This window comes from Lygodium microphyllum, chromosome 26 (assembly GCF_053477565.2).
Source record: "Lygodium microphyllum isolate KBCC chromosome 26, Lygodium_microphyllum_v1.1.10, whole genome shotgun sequence".
Classification (NCBI taxonomy): Eukaryota; Viridiplantae; Streptophyta; class Polypodiopsida; order Schizaeales; family Lygodiaceae; genus Lygodium; species Lygodium microphyllum.
In genome coordinates this window covers 19,427,254-19,443,137 of record NC_141160.1, presented here as the reverse complement: position 1 = coordinate 19,443,137, position 15,884 = coordinate 19,427,254, and positions in this window count along the sequence as shown.

Genomic DNA, 15,884 nt, shown 5'->3' with positions numbered 1-15,884 from the left:
CGAGTCTTATAGGCTTGTAAGGGGGGGGGGGTGGGGATAGCCACACACGTGGCTTACTTGCATGCCTCCTCCCCCCATACTCTTCCAACACCACACAAGGTCCTCTCACACTCCCTCTCCCCGCCATGCATCAGTTGGGGGGGAGGGGGTTAATAATAAAAAATTTGCCACAATTTTAACCATTATCCCCTTTTTCCCCCTTGAAGAGGTGTTCCCGTGCGGCCTACGAGTTTTTAACCTCGGCCTCTTTTGCACAACACGGCTGGAGTTTATTAATGCACGAGGGTGGAGCATTTAGCCCAGGGTTCTTTTGTGCAGGGACCACTCAAAATTCCTCTTGCGTGGGATGTGCGGGTCTAGGGTTATTGATATTTCGTGCGGAAATATTACAGGTATAAGTTCTTCTAGTTGTAATTTGACTTCAAGATGATTGCTTTGTCATTCCTCTCAAAATCCACCCTCTTCTTTATCTTAACAACTAGCTTTCCCTTATGATAAAGCAAGTTGTGGAGAGCATCAGCAAAGGCCTACAAAACATGTGAATTCCATCAAAGCAAGAGCATCTATTCTCCTCTTCCATCACGATTGTCATCTCTTTTCTATACTTGATCTTAAGAGTATTGAAAAAAAGAGAGGGATGGGGGTATCTCCCTCTATCAACCATCTTCCCTTTAATTGGATTTTCAAACCTTCAATCTTATTCGTCTCTTGAGCTATAAGAAAACCTTCAATATGTTCTACTAGGAAAAACATGAGTAGCATCTTTATGATTAAGAGCAATATCATACAAAATAAGCTCTTTACATCTAAAAACACCAACCATATGTTTTCTTCTAAATGTAATTTGATCTCTACCATCTTCCTTTGAAAGTGCAATATGATAAAAACATGTAGCTTTCTAATCTAAGAGCGGGTTCAACTTGCCTTCAACCATCCTAAGCCAAAGCTTGATTGGTTTACTCAATGAATTCATGTTTCTTTAGGAAGGATACCTTGAGTTGAAATGGAGGCTGATTTTGAAGACTACATCAATTGGACTGTGGTCAAAAGCCATGATAGCTAGGATAATCCTCATCTTGATACGAAGGGCCAGTCACCAACCCATTGGCTTACATATTCTCTATTCAATCTTGCTACCCTCCATGATGAATCGTTATGGAAACTATGACATCCAAAGCATTCCAAGAATGATTGATCGATAATTTTTTTTCCCTGTTACCGTCCCTATTAGCGTTGCAAATTTACCTACACGCATCGTTGTTAGTGTCGCAAAGCATCATTATTGTTGAGATGGCAAGCTCAACACGTGCAGACATTGATGATGGACCACCTGACTAGATGAGCCCACACATCTACACTTAGCACGTTAGTGGTCATTATGATACTTACATGGCCACTGACTTATCACTTATTATATTTAGTTCGTTACACCTACCTACAGCTGGCAAAGACATAGCGCCAGTCGATTGGTGTAGTCCGTTATGCACTGTTTAACTTAGTAGGCCACTTTCCTTTATGTTGTATCTTATCTATACTTTGTGTACATTGTATAGTGTGTGGAAGAAGAAGAAAAAACCAGTAAGAAAACGTTTTGGTCTCCATCTCTCTTCTTGTGTTCTTGAGTGAGCTTCCTCTTGTGTATATAGTGTGTGTTTGGCGCAACAGCTCAAGCAAGTCCCCCCACCACGTAATTCTTGACATGGTATCAGAGCCGCACCACTGAGAGAGGATGATTTCAAAGGTTGAAGTGAAGGAGAAGAAGCAAGTTTCAAGCAAGCAAGAAACAGGTAAGAAGCTCTCACATTCTTCCACTATATCTCTTGGATAGTGACTGTGGAGGCATCGGAAGCAGGGTCGAGAAAAAATCTCAAATTGCTGTGAGATTTGGTGTGCAATAAGATCATTGTATATTTTGTAGATGAGACTTACAAGGCTTTCCCATAATTATTTTTGGCGTCTGAGGCCGTTTCATGCCCCATTTTAGAGCCGCAAGGTTATGGACAATAGTTTCAGGGTACATTGTGATTTTGGTTGTATTGACCGAAAGTGGGTGCATAGGTTACAGATTGCGAATTTGTAATTTTTGAGGTATTTGCAAGAAGCAAACATAAGGTTATCAGCAAAAAAGTTACAGATTATATATACTGTTGAGCAATCAGTGAAAAAGGTTGCTTGGTGTATTATTGTGCACATGTTGTGAAAGATTGTAGAAGACTAGCTTGCTATGTTATATCTTTGTTTGTGATAATGGCAGAGAATAGTGGAAATCCCTTTATTGAGAAGCTCGACAAGAAAAAATACCCTTCATGGAAGTTCCGTGTGACGAACTTTCTCATTGGAAAAGGGCCTTTATGAGTTTGTCTCACGTGAAGAAAAGGAGCCAGAGCTGGGTATCCTTCTGACTGCAGATGAGTTAAAAGCATGGAAAGAGTGGAATGCAAAAGACAAAAAGGTGATGTACTAGCTATCTGCAGTAATGCATAATACTTTGCTGGGACATATCAGGAATGCAAAAGCTTCACATGTAGCTTGGACAATTTTTGAGAGCATGTTTTCAATAAATACAAAGGCACAAAAGATTCAACTCAAGCAAGAGTTGAATGCCTTGAAGAAAGGGAAAATGCCTGTCAATGAGTATGTGTTGAAGGTGGGGAGCATTATACATGCTTTAGAAGTGATTGATGCAATGTCGGATGATGATGATTTGGTTTCATCCACTCTAAGTGGCCTTAACAATGAGAAGGCATGGAAATCATTCTTTACTTCAGTATATGTACGAAAGCCATTTTCAGATTTTGATGAGCTAATCTCTCTCATGATTACCAAAGAGATCAATATACTGGGTGATTCATCTGAAAGAAATGGTGAACAAGTCCAAGAATTTTACTCGAGTTCATGAAGGGGACGTGGTAGATCCTCTTTGAGAGGCCATGGTACGGGATGTGCTAGTGATAACCAGCAAAATAGGTTCAATAAACAGTTTGGTGAAATTCATGTTTCTGGAGGCTGAGGAAACTTTAGAGGCAAAGGGATCTCTAGAGGAAGAGGTGGATGGTAGAATAGAGGTTCTGGAAATTCTGCTATTGTTTGCCATTATTGTGGCAAAACAGGCCATATTGCAACCCATTGCTATGCAAAGAAGGATGACATTCGCAGTGGTAAATTGTAGCAAGGAAACTATGCATCGTCTTCATGGCAGAATGAAGACAAAAATGAGAATCTATTTGTTATGCAGCATATGATGAATGCAGTTACAGGAAAGGGGACACATGATTATGTATGGTATGTCAATTTAAGTGCATCTAATCATATGACCAGTCATGTTGAATGGTTTGGAGAGATGCAAGACTTACAAAACCTAGGTTATGTGCAGATGGGTGATGATTCATACCACCCAATTTCACACATCAGAAAGGTTCCCTTGTCCTTGTATGATGGCCAGACAAAGAGTCTCACAAATGTATTACATGTGCCATCAATTACAAAGAATATAGTATCTATTGGCCAAATGGTAGAGCAAGGATTGCAGGTCTGATTCAATGCAAAAGGATGTTTTGTAGAAGAATTTAATGATAAATGTAGATTAGTCACAAAAGGAAGTAGAGTTGGCCGAATGTTCACCTTAGATGCTGGAATTCTTGCAATGGATGTGACTATGTATGCTAAAGGAAAAGGAGTAGTTGCATATATTGAAATATTGTATAAAGGTATTAGACACACAAATGTGGAAAGGCTAAAATTAATGCAGTCCAGAGGATTGGTTACAGGGTTGCCTTCATTTACAGTCGTAGAATTGCATAAAGTTTGTGAAGCATGCCAGTTTGGTAAGCAGGCAAGACAACCCTTCATGCATGATAGAGAAGTGAGTAGAAAAATACTTGATGTAGTGCATATAGATATTTGGGGGCCTACACAAAATGTATCTCTCAGTGGCAGCAAATACTTTGTCACATTTATTGATGACTGCTCAAGGAAGTTATGGGTATACTTCATGAAGGGAAAAAGTGATGTGTTTGAGTACTTCAAATCTTTTAAGGCAGCTGTTGAAACACAAACATGCTTAAAAGTAAAGTGCTTGATGTGAGATGGAGGGGAAGAGTACCTCTCTAATGAGTTCAGTGGCTTCTTGAGGACTTATGGGACAAAGAGGCAATTTACTTGTAGGTATACCCCACAGCAAAATGGTGGTGTAGAAAGAAAAAATAGGCATATTGCAAAAGTTGCATGGGCATTAATGGCTGAAAAGAATATGCCCAAAAAATTTTGGTCTGAGGCTATCCATATTTTTGTCTACATTATGAACAGAACTCTGATAGTTGCAATTTATGGGATGACTCCTAAAGAATGTTTTACTGGCAAGAAACCTTATGTATCACACTTGAAGGTATTTGGCTGTGTTGCATACGTTCATGTGCTAGATGAGCTACGGAAGAAGCTTGATCCAAAGGAAAAAAAATGTGTTTTTATGGGATACCCTTTAGAGAAAAAAGGGTATCGTTGTTATAACCCTATCACAGGTGAGTTCAGAGTGAGAATTGATGTTATCTTTGATGAGATGGAAAGTTGGTATATACCTACTGGTGATGTTTTGGATGATGATAATGATCAAAATAGCTATGTGCAGAAAGATAAATAAGAATCACAGAGTCTTAGTGGACCAGAAACATAATCTGGTACTACACCTACAGTGAGCCCATGGTCTGGGAGACTAAGGACTAGCCCCACAACTTCAGGTGGATCTATAAGTGCTGCAGGGAAGGACAAAGGAAAGAAGAAAGTGTTGGATGGTAATGATGCATCTACTAGTCATTTGGGATTGGATGGAGATTCTAGTGGTTCGAAGAGCTCGGATGATGAGGTTGGTATTCCTTCAGTCAGGATACCAGGTGTACAAAGAGCTCATAGTAATGTAAAGGCTCCATTGAGTGATCCGGTGGTACGCAGATCTAGTAGGGTTAGATATCCTGTTAAACGATTTGGTTTTGAAGGTTATGTAGCTCACCATTATGCTTATATTATGAAACTAGTTAAGGATGTTGAGCCCACTTGTTTTGAGGATGCTGTTGATCATGCTCATTGGGATGCAGCAATGGATGAGGAGATGGCTGCATTAGAAGCCAATAAGACTTGGGATTTGGTACCCTTACCTAAGGGTAAGAAAGATATTGGCTGTAAGTGGGTTTACAAAATCAAGCATAATGCATATGGTTCAGTTAGTAGGTATAAGGCTAGGCTGGTTGCAAAAGGCTATGCTCAAACATATGGCATAGATTATGAAGAGACATTCAGTCTAGTTGCTAGGATGGCAACTGTTAGGTGTGTGATTGCCTTGGTAGCAACCAAAGGTTGGAGTTTGCAGCAAATGGATGTTAAGAATGCCTTCTTGCATGGTGAATTTCAAGAAGAAGTATATATGGAGCAACCAACAAGTTATGAGGATTTAGAGTATCCCACATATGTGTGCAGGTTAAAGAAGGCGCTCTATGGGCTGAAGCAAGCACTTAGAGCATGGTCTGACAAGATTGGAGAGTATCTTGTCAATATTGGATTTTGTATATCTGATGCTGATCACTCATTTTATGTGAGAAAGGGAGATGCAAGGTTGGTCATCATAGTCATCTATGTGGATGACTTGATTATTACAAGTGACAATGACAATGGGATTGCTGAAGTTAAGAACTTCTTGAAGAAGAAGTTTGAGATGAAAGATTTGGGTAAGCTAAGATACTTTCTTGGTATTGAGGTGATCAAATGTGATGATAGTATATGGCTGTCCCAAAGATAGTATGGCTTGGATATGTTATCCAAGTATGGTATGACAACATGTAAGCCTCTTTCATTACCATTGGATCAAAATGTGAAGCTGACTGTTGATGTTGGAGATGAGATAGAAGACCCTACTATGTTTAGGAGGATAGTAGGGAGTTTGATTTACATGACTATCACAAGGCCAGACTTGAGCTATGTTGTTGGCCTTGTCAGTCAGTTTATACAGATGCCTAGAAAGCCTCATTTGGATGTAGTTAGACGTATATTGAGGTATGTGAAGTCCACTTTACATTATGGACTTTTTTATGAGGCAAGTAAGGATGTATAGGTCTTCGGATACACAGATGTAGATTGGGCTGGTAGTATGTCAGACTGAAGATCTACAAGTGGATTCATGTTTTCCCTTGGTAGTGCAATAGTTACATGGAGCAGCAAAAAGCAACCTACAGTTGCTTTATCAAGTACAAAGGCTGAGTATAGAGGTGTTGCTATGGCAGCATGTGAGGTGGTATGGTTGCAAAAGTTATTAGGTGACTTGGATGTGCAGGGAGATGGTCCAGTTGTCATTCATTGTGACAACATGAGCAACATACAACTAGCTAGGAATCCACTGTTCCATGCTAGGACAAAACACATTGAGGTACACTACCACTTCGTGAGAGAGAAGGTACTTGCAGGAGAGATTGACTTAGTATATGTCAGCACATAGGATCAAATAGCTGACATTTTCATAAAGGCATTGGGTGCAGAGAAGCTTCGAAAGTTCTGAAGCTTACTTGGAGTTGCAGAGATAGAGTTGAGCTTGAGGGGGAGTATTGAGATGGCAAGCTCAACACTACAGACATTGATGATGAACCACCTGACTAGATGAGTCCGCACGTCTACACTTAGCACGTTGGTGGTCATTATGATACTCACATGGCCACTGACTTGTCACTTATTATATTTAGTTTGTTACACCTACCTACAACTGGAAAAGACATAGCGCCAGTCGATTAGTGTAGTTGCTTATGCACTGTTTGACTTAGTAGGCCACTTTCCTTTATGTTGTATCTTATCTATACTTTGTGTACATTGTATAGTGTGTGGAAGAAGAAGAAAAAACCAAAAAGAAAACGTTTTGGTCTCCATCTCTCTTCTTGTGTTCTTGAGTGAGCTTTCTCTTGTGTATATAGTATGTGTTTGGTACAGCAGCTCAAGCAAGTCCCCCCACCACGCGATTCTTGACAATTATCAGCATCGCTATTTGCGTTGGTATCAATTCGCAATGCGACGCTGATACCAATGCAAATAGGGATGCTGATAATGATGCTAATACTAACTTTTCTATGGCACCACCAATAACGATGCTTTTTGTGACGATGGGGGCAAATTTCTTTATTTACATTTTCGTCACTTTTAATGTCGATATAAGGCCTATATCTTATAGTGATTAGTGATGGTAGCTGATATCATATAAATGAATGCATGTTAAAATTGGTAGAGGCAATGCCTAATTTAGGTGAAGAAGAGGAAATATGCATCAGTTAGGCTATTTGGATAGCTTAATAAGTATAAATTTTGAGATCAATCTCTCATACAAAAGGAAAATCCTTCACGATGGTGTCCTATTATAGTTGTTCATAGCTCAACCTAAAACTCTATCTCTAGATCCTCAAGATCTAATGTCCTATTCTATCATTTCTTCATTTTGGAAACATGTGTCATGTAATATTCAAGATAGTGTATTTTTGTAGTTAATCTTGATGCATGCTACTTGTCTATGTAGTGATCTTGAAATTTTTATATTGTTTACTCATGTTTCTCCATTCACTGCCATCTATCATTATTCCTTCGTTTTTCAAAATACTTGTGATCTACAATATTTAGGATAGTGCATTCATGTAGTCATTTATGATTATTGCTTCAATGTCTATTTGTAAGTCTTGAAAATTATGTCCAGTATGTGGTTATTTCTTCATTTAGGATGTTGTATACTGGGATGTAAATATTCCATGAAGATTATTGTTTGGCATTGATCATGTAAGGATGCTACAATGATAGAAGGGACTATTTATCCCACATTGTCGCAATGCATAGGGTTGTAGGTCACCACAGGGGTTTGGCAAGAGAAGAATGTATGGGGGTTCAAGAGCTTAGACTCTGAAGATGATAGAGATAAGAGAAGGGTTGAAGGTTTCAAGTCAAGTTCTTGAAGATAAGAGAGAGCAAGGTGAAGGTAGATTTAGGGAGAGGAGTAGATGGAAGAGAAGGGGTTCGAAGAAATTGAAGACATAGAAGAATACTCAAAAAAAGAATTAGAAAATGTAGAAGAATACTAACAGAGATGAAGCCTATCAGTTTCTTTGAGCATTATGAGAAGATATAACTCTAATAGACAAAAACATGTACAAAATAATACCTTTCTCTATGCTGTTAAGATCACAATTTGATGCCTCCATTAGCTCCGAAAGGGGGGTTAAATACCAGGGCACTTGGCCAAAATTTTGCCAAATCACTCCTTCTTCATCTCCCACTTCAGAGTGCTATTCACTACCTGAAAACAGTGATTGCATGTCGTGCAATTTCATCAATCTTTCTTTTTACATAAAATCCTCTCAAATTGGCTGAAAGCTACATGCTTTCTTTTACATGTCATCCTAATCTAGAAGTTGTCTATAGTTTTATGGCTTTTTACAATAGATAATATCTAGAAGATAAAAAATTTACTAAAAACTTGTCCAAAAAAATCTAATATTTTGAGCCATAGACACTAACACTAATGCCTAAAGTGGCATTGGCTCTCTAAATCTAAAATGAAGCCACACTCTAGATTTTGTTACACGGTGTGTGCATAGCGGCACGACATCCATCCCCTCCTAACCTGCACATCCTCTAGCATGTGCCAAAGTCTTACGGATTTGCAGTGTCAGAAGAAGTATCTTCTGCCATGTCAATGTCTTCATCTTCTGCCTCTTCTTCTTTCTCTATGTCTTCATGCTCTTGAATTATATTCAAGTCTCATAGCTCATATGTTGAAATTTCTCTTCCTTTGAAGAGTTTGATTAGTTTTCCAGCTATGGGTATCTTCATGCTTGTTCCATCCAATTCAGCCAATGAATATGTGGCATTGTCATGAACGACCTTTACCACATATGGGAAAAACCAGCACTTTACTATCTTCCTAGAAGCACTATATTGATTGTCTAGGCTACTCTCATAGACAAGCATCCAATCATTTTCTTGAATTGCTCTTGGCCAAAGTCAATGTCGCTTATTATCAAATCTTCTTTTGTTGTTTAGTCTTGCTATCTTTAGCTTCTCAATAGTTGCTTGAACATCTTCAGGCCTTCTTTCTAGCTACCATATGCGCAAAGTCAGCAAGTCTTCTCTACTGATGCCTTCCTCCCAAGGTAGAAGACTCCATGTGAGAATAGATTCTTCAATTGGCATAATTGGTTGTTGTCCATGCATAAGTTCAACTGGCATATAGCCAACCATTGTACTTTGAATAGTTCGGTCAACCCATAATGCGAAATATAGCATTTTAGGCCATTCTTTGATCTTTCCTCTACAAGACTTTGCTAGAGCTTTGATAATAGGCTGGCACCCTCTCTCACTTTTCCCATAGCCTTCAAGGTTGTAGGTTGATGTTAAAGCCAACTTAATACCCAATTGAGCAAAGAAGTTGCATGCCTCATCAACATCCATCTCTCCTCTATCTGTAGTTACTTTACCCACACAGCCATATCTACAAAACACTTCTTCAAGCAAAAAACGACAAACAACTTGAGTGAATTTGGTTGTTAAGGCTTTTTTTGACTTGATTGGTTAGATCCTCTCTTGCAAGCACTAAATATCGCATATTCCATATTCTTGTAGGCATCTTTACAAGAACAATAACCCATCTATAATGTATAGAAAAGGGATAAGTCAGTTGTAACTCATCTCAATGCTTGACCATAGAATACATCTGACACACATAACAGGTTTCAACAGAATGTGCTATGTCCTGATACATGTTTTTCCACCAATATTTTTCTTTGACTTTACTAAATCTTCCCCATATGCCTCTATGGCCAGCCCATAGGCTTTCATGAAATTCCTTCATTACTTGTTGTTGCAATCTTTTATTACCTAAAACTCAGACATGCACTCCTTTCTTCTTCTTTGCATGCTGCCATAGATATCATTCTTTAAGAAAAAAGCCATAAGCTTTCCTCTTGATATGCTTGAACTCCACATCAGCCCAAGTCTCCTTCTTCTTCATTGTGCTCAAATATTGGCCGATCTTCTGCCAATCTTCTTCATAATCTTCTTCAAGGAAATGAACTAGAACTTGAGCAATGCAATGAGCATGCTGGCTTCTAGTTGGCCATCCTATTGTTTTCAATTTTGGACTAGTATATGCAGTAACTAAAAAGGTATTTTTAGTAGCCATGAAATGAGATTCAACAATTCTAGTTTCTTCGGCTTCATCTTCTTCCATCAAGTCTTCTTCATTGTCATATCTTACACATGATAGCATGTCAACAACTAGATTTTCCTTTCCTGTAATATGCTTTAATTTGGGGTTGAGAGATTTAATATATGCAATCCATCTTAGCATAGCAATATCAGGTGTAGAGCAATTGGCAATCATGACCAAGAGTGGAAGACAATCAATTTCTACCACTACGGAAGCACCTATACAGTATTCACGATCACACTTTAATGCTGTTACAACTCCCCACAATTCCCTTTTTGCTTGTGCATACCTTCTTTGATGTTCATTGAGAACTTCTTCTCCAAAACACATTGCATACCTGTTACCTTCAAGATCCTCTTGGCCAACAGCCCATCCTACCCCAATGGGACTTGTATCCACAATAAGGATGATGGATTCACCATTTGAATAATTAGCACTTTTGAGAGTGAGGATTGAAATTAATAGCTTCTTTAATTTACGCATACTGAGAGTATGCTCATTACCCCAAGAAAATCTTTGGCCTTTTCTTAACAATTGATAAAGATTTTTGGCTATATGAGTAAAATGTGGTATCATATGAGATAGAACACACATGCACTAAGAAATCTTCTTACTTCTGAAGCATTTGTGCATTTTTCTTGCATTTTGCTAATGGCATCTATCTTGATTGGCGAAGGTTTGTGTCCATAGGGGCCACATAGATGACCGACCATTAGGACTTCTTCTACTCCAAAAATCGACTTAGCTCCAGAAAGGGTAAGATGTACCTCTTCTAGCCTTGTCAAAATCATGTCACAATCATGAATATGGTTAACTACAAATGCCGTGCAACCATCTTTATCAAGCTCCTCATTCTTTTCATTGACTTCACATCCCTTGAAAGGTACATCATCAAGAAATGGAAGAGTAAGTTGTGGAATAAACTCCATTAAGACTTTGAGCATGGCATTCATCATATGGGCTATAGAGTTTGTTGCACCTTGTGGTAGAGTGCACATGCAGACCAATCCAAGAGTTATCTTCATTATGGTAATGTCTTGCTTTCTAATGAAAGATGAAATTTGTCATATCCTGAATATAGGTCGCCCATAGAATAAATTGCTCTACCTACAAAAGCTTCAGCGAACTCATAAACAATTGGACCCGAACCAACATTTTGGATTGTGACACGATTAACAAGATATAGATCTTGGATGAATTGTAAAGATCCATTTTTCTTGGGTACGGCAAACTACCGATTTGAGTAAGGTGCTGAAGAATGTTCTAAAATCTTCATTCTAATCTTCTCATTTAGAAGTTCCAATAATTTGGGCAAATGCGCCCTTAGAACGGAAATGAGCTTGAGGTTCCAAGGCACATGTGGGGCCATAAAAATGACCATAGGAGCCACAATATTTCGATCCATATAGCCTATTTCACTTGGTTGAAATGCAAAAGCTTTTCCATGTTTCATTAGCATTTTAAAAAAGAGTGTTTTTCAATGGCGAAAGGAAAGAATTTTCACCTATTTTGAGCTCTTTTATACTTTCAGATGTGAACTTGTGACCAATGTTTGAAGGATCACGAAGACTTGGCTGATTTGTTGCCCTATCAATGAGCCCTTCACTTTCACGAGGCAGTGGGACTACCATAGTTTTGACTCTCTTATCCACCATCTTGTATTTTTCCTCCACTTTCGCGTCAGCCTTGTTGAGCAAACAAATGTCTTCCTACTCAACAAATTCTTCAATTGTTTGATAAAAATCCAATGTACATACTTCTATGGATTGATTTTCAGCCTGATTTTCTACATGAGCAGCTACATATATTTCATCCAATGTGTCAATAGTAATTAGTCCAAAAAAAAAGCTTGAAATATCTTTATTTTCAGCCATCATGTCATAAGTTTTCAGCTCCCTTTTTACATAACATAAATATTTTCTTTCAGCTTTTTTCATGGCTAGAAAAGACTTACAACAGCCCATACTATAGGTTGTACATACATACAAATTTGCTAGAGACACAATCTCTGTAGCATAAGGAGGTTCAATCTTTTTACATGATGTACTACCATAGCCTCCTTTTATAGTAGTGTAGCTCAAAAACCCTTCAATTCTTGGGCATTAGGAGGCATAGGATAATCACGCAGTCGATCTCTATTTCGATGATGATTAACACACACAGTATGAAATTGGACAGATCGTTCATTATCCTTGCTTCGGATTCAAGCATATGAATAACCATCATCAAGAGCTTTTGTTTTCAAGCGGGCTTTAGAAATGTAATGTTGCCCAAGAATGATTGGGTTTTCACAAGAGTCTTGAACAAAAAAGTGAAAATTGTCTTTTATGTCTCCAATAGTTACCTGCACATTAGGACATGCAGCATATAACTCTCCAGAAGAGTTGTTTGCAGCTCTCATTCACCATCCTGGATCAACATCTATGGGCCATCTGCCACTTTCATAAAGACTCCTTGCCATGACGTTTATCTCTAAGCCATGGTCTAAGAGTGCAATACATGGTGTTTCTTTTTCTCCAATTTTGACGAGTGTCTCCACTGTTGCTCTTGCCCAATGCGTACAGGAGTAGTGACTACTTGGAATGAACCGAGCCTCTTTCTCCTCATGCATGTGCTATACATGGCTTTCTTTTTGAGAGGTGGACTGTCCAATTGGTTTGGACTAGCTGTCCATTAGATTTTCAGCTTTCACTTCTTTAATTTTTGCATTCATGCTTTCTTTATCTTCAACTTCAATTGTTGCAATTAATTCTTTAACTACTTCAAGATGAATTCCTTGTGAAGTTAGCTTCTCTTCATCCTACACAAAAACTCGAAGAACTTGCAAAAAGCATACACTGTTTCTTCAGCTTCATCACCAATATATTTTCTTTTCCTTTTGATTATATTAATAATTACATCATGGAATTCACATTTGGCAATTCCAAGAAATTCACCCAAGGTGAATTCAATTTTGCTTCCTAGAATTCATTCTTCTAGGACTCGTTTGAGATCAGTTTTGCAGGTTCTATGTCAGACTACAATTTGTAGCCTAGATACTTGCATTTCTTCTTTCCTTCAATCTTCTTTGTTTGTGGCGCATCTTCCATCTCTTGATCTGGGGTTATATTTTCAGCAAGCTTTGGTTATTCAGACGTTCTTCTAATTACCCATTTTGGAGGTCTAGAAGAGGAAGGCCCTGTTTCATCTTCTCTTCTTCTCTTTTCTTCAATCAAGACTTCTTTATGATTGATGTCAGCAAAATGTGCCAAGGTGAAAAAAGAATCTATCAGTTCTTTCCAACGAGTTATTCCTTGAATGCACAGACTGGCATCAGCCAAATCTTCTTTGGCTGCTTTACCACGTTCCATTTGATCTAGTGCCTGCATATCTAGTGCTTGCATCCATACTTTAGATTGCACATTAGCTTTACATGCTTTCAAACTTGATTTAGTTGGCTCAATTTGTAACCTATAGGTAGCTGCATCAATTGCTGCGTAGGCATTCATTACAGCTAAATCTTCTAATCTTTTCTTCATTCCACCATTGCCAAAATTTGGCTCCAATGGAAGACTAGTTTCAGCTGCATGAATTTTTCCGTCTTTCCAAAAGATGAGCTTGTGTGCTTCAGTCTCATGGAAGGTAGAACACTCCCTATTGTCATGTTGTTGGCTATCACACCAAATATATCGCCTCTTAAAGCCTTCTCTGATGGGTCTTTGAGTTGATGATCGTCCTTGTTCTTCAACTTTGACAACCAGCTTCTCCACCTTGGAACTAATTTCTGTCAAATTTAAATGAAGGTCATGAATGCTTTTAATGAGTTCATCCATTACATCATTTTTAGAAGGAACAAAAGAAGAAAGATTTGGTTGATAAGTCAAAGGAATAGGGGATTTTGAAGTTGGTACAAGCTCCATCAATGGAGTTATTGAAGTTGAAGTAGAGCCCAATCTTAGTTACATCCGCTCTCTTTGAGCAATCATGTGAGAATCATGTTAACTACATCAGTAACATCTATCCATGTAGTCTTGACTCCTCATTCGGAGGTAGCATCTTCTAGGTGATTAGCAAGCTTTTCTTACAGAATGGGATCTGCAACCTTAAGAAATAATTCAATATTTTGACCTTCCATACTTTGTTGGTCTTTAGGATCAAGTTGTCCAAGCTTACTTTCAAACTCATGGTATAGAGCTGTTGCAGCTTGGGTTTTTCAAACCATTCAGTGAAACTTTTCTTCTTCATCAAGCTAGAGTCTTCTAAGAAGAATTCTTCACGTAAGGCTTTTTTGAATGCAGCCCAATCCGCATCTTGTTGGAAAAGACCATGGATTCTTCCTTGAAGACCATGCTTGGCTAGTTTGGCAAAATAATGCCTCCATGCATGTTGCGGTACACCAAAGAAGAGCATTTTCCATCATAAAAATGAATGAAAATAGAGACATTTTGACCATTGAATTGTTTTAATTCATGCCCAACTTCTTCTAGGGCTTTGATAGCTATGGAATCAATCTTCTCTTTGTCTTGCCTTTCTTGTTGTTGTTGTAACATTTGGATTTGTTGTTGCTGAGTCTACTGTAGTATGCGCACCAATTTTTGTAGAGTATCTCCTAAAGAATCCCCCATCTTGGAGTTCTCTTACACTGACCTTCACGTTGGGTTCACCAATGTCGCAACGTGTAGGGTTGAATGTCACCACAGGGGTTTGAAAAGAGAAGAATGTATGGGGGTTCAAGAGCTTAGATTCTGGAGATAATAGAGATAAGAGAAGGGTTGAAGGTTTCAAGCCAAGTTCTTAAAGATAAGAGTTAGTAGGGTGAAGGTAGATGTAGGAAGAGGAGTAGACGGAAGAGAAGAGGTTCAAAGAAATGGAAGACGTAGAAGAATACTCAAAAAATAATTAGAAAATGTAGAAGAATACTAATAGAGATGAAGCCTGTCCGTTTCTTTCAGTATTATGAGAAGATATAACTCTAATAAACAAAAATGTGTCTAAAATAATACATTTCTCTATGCTGCTCAGATCGCCAATTTGATGCCTCCTTTTCGAAAATACTAGGACACCTGGCAAAAATTCTGCCAGATCACTCCTTCATCTCCCACTTTGGAGTGATGTTCCTCATTGCCTGAAAACAGCGATCGTGTGTCGCTCGATTTTGTCAATCTCTCTTTTTACATAAAATCCTTTCAAACTGACTAAAACCTACATGCTTTCTTTTACATGTCATCCTAATCTAGAAGTTATCTATAGTTTTATGGATTTTTACAACACTACAAGGATATTAGGGTATAGCGATGGGCATTTGCGATGAGAAATAGCGACACAAATAGCAACGGTACTGATATGAAAAAAACGTGGGCCGAAACCAGAGCGCATCATTTTTTGTGCATTCACGAAAGAGAGAGCAAGAGGGAGAGCAAACATCTTGCATTTGAGAGGGAGAGAAAGAGAGAAAGAGGGAGAAATAAGGCTTCTCACCGCCGTTCGCGAAGAAGAGGTGTACAGAGGGCGAAGACAAGCCGCCAAACCCTTCTTCAAGCCTTTACGGTGAGTGCATTGTCCATTCTTGCTTTGCTTTTTTGTTTTCTCTCTCTCTTTTACTTGTTTTTGGTATAATTCATGTGTATTGAGAGAGGAAGAGGAAAGGAGACAGAAAGAGAGGGAGAGGGAGAGGGAGGAAATGGGAGAG